Source organism: Amia ocellicauda, chromosome 12, assembly GCF_036373705.1.
Source record: "Amia ocellicauda isolate fAmiCal2 chromosome 12, fAmiCal2.hap1, whole genome shotgun sequence".
Classification (NCBI taxonomy): Eukaryota; Metazoa; Chordata; class Actinopteri; order Amiiformes; family Amiidae; genus Amia; species Amia ocellicauda.
The window spans coordinates 40,691,991-40,695,680 of record NC_089861.1 but is presented as its reverse complement, the minus strand read 5'-3'; the positions used below and the strand labels follow the sequence as shown (position 1 = coordinate 40,695,680).

The window sequence follows — 3,690 nt, the reverse complement described above, 5'->3', positions numbered from 1 at the left end:
GGCCGGTTAGCTCAGTTGGTTAGAGCGTGGTCCAAATACGCCAAGGTCTTGGGTTCGATCCCCACATCGGCCAAGACCGATCGTAGGTGCTCATCCGTCTAGTTGGAGTCCTGTTTTTTGAATGTTTGACATGAAACTCCCTGAAGGCAAGCGTAGTAGTGCACTTAAGCAGTGGTAGGATCCACAAGACTTCATCAAGCCGTGTCAAAGTCGGCCATCTACATGCACACGGGAAAATGTCCTTTCGCCGCTTTGCTTTTCTCAGAACACTTCATTTGCATTCTGTCCTCTGATAGTTTCAACTCGTGGGCTCCTGCCAATTCCTTATTACACAGACTTGGAGAGGGAAGCAATGCCAGTGGCTTCAAGAATCAACGCAAGTTTCATGAATGGCACATCTAAGCCATGGTGCCAACCAGACATTGAGCTGTTGGTCACCTCGACTCGGTTGCATAAGTGTTGAAAGTCACGGATTCCCGCAATTCTGTGGCCGCATTCTCAAGGCTATCTTCTATAATACACCTCTCAAAAAAATAAGGGAACAAGTAATCATCACAGCATAATACCAAGTCAGTTACAGTTCAGGCATATTAATCTGTACAGTTAGGAAGCCTAAGCGGTTGTGAATCACTGTCTCTTGTTTTGGTGCAAATGAAAGTGACAGCAGGTGCACCGGAGATAGGCAACAGCAAGACAACCCCAAAAAGGGAATGGTTTTGCAGGTAGTGGCCACAGACGATTGCTCTCTCCTTATGCTTCCTGACTGATTCTTCTCTAGTTTTGCCTTTTGCTAGTGTCCTTGTCACTACTGGAATTATGAGGTGCTCCTTGCAGCCCATTCAGGTTGCACAGGTAGTCCAGCTCCTCCAGTATGGCACATTCATCCGTGCTATCAGAAGAACCAGAAGGACCAGTATCTGCTTTTTTGTGCGAGGAGGAACAGGAGGAGCATTGCCTGAGCCCTCCAAAATGACCTCCAGCAGTCTACTGGTGTGCATGTTTCTGACTAAACTGTCAGAAACAGACTCTATGAGGGTGGCACGAGGGCCCGTCATCCTCTAGTGGGACCTGTGCTCACAGCCCAGCACCGTGCAGCTCGATTGGTATTCGTGAAAGAGTGTGGAGGCACCGTGGTGAACGTTATTCTGTCTGCAACATCATCCAGCATGATCGGTTTGGCTGCTGGTTTGGAGAGAAACACAAAGTGCCCTCTGTGTATTCACTATGCAACCATCAACAACTCTGACCTGGTCATATATATGTCCCAGGGCATCATCCTGTGTCTGGTCCATAGCGAAATCGGAAACCCGGTTGAAGGAGGGATCCAGTGTCGGGCCTTCCACTGGAAGAAGGAGAGAGGAGGTGAGTCCCAGAACTCGTTCCTTCCCCTGGGTCCAACAGGGTACTGTTGGCTGCTACACGACTGGAGTCAGAGGGAAGGCTGTCCCTGCCCCTCTCATCACCTGCAGTCACTAATGGTGATCGGTCCCCAGAGACATGTCCCAATTGTGCCCCAGCCAAATCAGACAATGAGAGCCTAGGATCTTTAATATTGGACAGAAATTCAGAGCCTCTGGGTCGTCCTCTGGTCCCATCTTTGGAATCTGCAGACCTGCCCAAGCCGGGTTTGCTGCGGTAAACAGCAGGGTTAGGTGCAGGAGCTGGTACTTGAAGTTGCTGGACAAGCGTCTCGAGAGTTTGTTGTTTTTGAGCCTGCAGCTTCACCACTGGGGCCAACAACTGTTCCACTGGAGACGCCTCCATAGCTGTCCTTCCGGGTACAGAGTTCAGGGTAAGTATGTCACAAAGCTTCCCCACATTGGCCACCAAATGTAAATGCCGGACACAATAAACGGAGAGAGTCTCGGGTTCCGGCGGTGTCCGAGCTTTATTGGGGTTCACAATAGTCCAACAGAAAAAAACACAAAAAGGGGAAAACAAGGCAAAACCAGCACACAAAACATCCACACAAACAGGGTGCTCCGGGCAGTCACAATAAAGTCTCCCTCGGGGAAGGAGAGGGATTAAATAGATGAAGCACACCTGCCAATGACGTCACAGTCGCCTCAGTGATCATTGCCTGCAGCCGTGAGCTCACAAGCTGTCTGCGAAGCAGCGGACAACACGGCTGCAACACATGAGCACCTAATTAGTGTGCGTCAGCAGCAGCCATGCCGTGACAGACAGCGTCCTGCCAAAATCACAATAAGATGTATAAAAGTACAGAAAAACAAAATGTAATAAACTAAAAATGATCTTTAATACATAGAACTAAAGAAAATAGGTTTAGTGTTTACAGATTCCTTTTTGGAAATACAATGACATGCATTACAAATGAGTATTTACATTTTATTTACAGCTGGTGCTCATGTGTCACTGTGCCCCTCAGGCTGTGGCAGGCGGTGACATATTGGGCAGCCAGGGAGGCTGTGTGTCCCTCCTCCAGGAGGACTGACCATTTTTATTTTTTCTCAGTTTTGTCAAAGGTAGGGTGGCATTCATTATTTTGTTAAGGAATGTGTCCCTTATTTTGGGCATATTTATTGCATTGCAGGAGGAAGTGCAACTCTCTCTCTCTGTCTCTTTCTCTCTCTGTGTGCGTCCGTCTGTCACTGGAGGCGTTTGTCGTCCCCGTCCAGTGACACCCTCTTAACTCCCCCGGCCCCCTGGAGCGTGACCTACAGCCGAAGGGAGCGCCTGAGGGCTGGTTGGAAGCATCTTGGACTCGGGTTCCTCTTCATCACCAGAAGGGGGAGCCGGAGTAGATTCCTGCAGAGATTGACACTTGTTTTTTTGTTTCAGCAGAAACAGTGCGGAGGCGACCCAAATCCTGCTGGGGGGAGGTGTTTAAAAAAAAAAAGTTTTATCTTCTTCATAATGACATTATCCTTCAAGAAAAGACAAAGGGCATCAGATGATCAATACGTTAATACATCTCTTATAATCTCTCTTTAAAATACCAACTATTACAATGTTAACCATACATAAACAAAACAACCTATGCTTTTGTTTTTAATGTTGCTAGATCTCACAGTGATAAAATAAGGAAGATATGGTTTAACCAAAAAAGTTGATAAAACATTTCTTGGCAGAGCGCAAACAGAGGACATGTAAATAGGCTGACATTAAATTAAAGATAAGATTCTAAATAAGCTATCTTTTCTCTTCAGTCATGATGAGGAAAAATTGATAACTTGAATAATTTCATTCAGAATGACAAAGTTGCTCAATGTAAGCGCATTTTTCAGAGTAACGTTAGCACAGCTTCCTACAAATTGTCTGATAGATAAGATTAAAAAAGAAATCAGCTATCGGCTATGTTACAAATGAGAATTATACTATTAATATTGTACATTTATGATCATTATGTTTGTAGTTTGGATATGTCGATAATATATTTGACAGTAAATGGGTTTTATACGGTGTGTCCAAAAAAACTAAACAAAAACCCATCCCAATTTGCGTTACGTGATCGGGACCACTCCGTGGACCACAGTGCCGAGGTCCGGACCACTCAGTCGCTGTGGTCCAGACCTTGGACCAAAAAATGTTACAACCCCTACTGCTCCGCTGTGTCAGTTGTTTCTGTAACTGAATCACAAAACTGGGTTTTGATGTGCTCCCCACGTGCGTGTTTACAACGTCACTGAAGAAAAAAAACATCGAATCTGGAACACTGACGAGAATTGG

The 3,690-nt window shown here is 46.0% G+C and overlaps 1 non-coding gene across 1 annotated transcript; it reads left to right on the top strand.

Annotated features, from left to right (window-relative positions):
• trnai-aau (transfer RNA isoleucine (anticodon AAU)) lies at positions 1-73 on the top strand. Its single transcript has one exon. It is a non-coding gene; the product is annotated as a tRNA-Ile (tRNA).
• The last annotated feature ends 3,617 nt before the right edge of the window (positions 74-3,690 follow it).